Below are 353 nucleotides of genomic sequence, written 5' to 3'. Positions count from 1 at the left end.
CCGTAAAATACTTGCACAAATAGCTATATCAAATAGGAATTGTCTTTATATGATTTCGAACGAAATCATAAAGGAAGTAGATTGGAAAGAATCCACCAGAATAATTTAAATGGAGTTCCCCGGAGAATGAACTCCGGGAAGGTAGAGTAGAAATTTCTATGAGAAAATATGCTAAAGTAGTCAAAATGAATGAACACGTTCAATTCAATAAAAAAAGAAATCTTTTTTCCGATTCATTTTTTTCTTACGACACGATACTCAAATCTAGATTCTTGTAATTATGATTCAAGTGAAGAAAAAGTAAGCCTATTTATTTCGGGCTTTAAAACCAGTAGTTCTAGCGGTCGACTCGG

The sequence above is a fragment of the Nicotiana tabacum genome, chromosome 23 (assembly GCF_000715075.1).
Source record: "Nicotiana tabacum cultivar K326 chromosome 23, ASM71507v2, whole genome shotgun sequence".
Lineage (NCBI taxonomy): Eukaryota > Viridiplantae > Streptophyta > Magnoliopsida > Solanales > Solanaceae > Nicotiana > Nicotiana tabacum.
Note: the sequence above shows the minus strand (reverse complement) of the source record.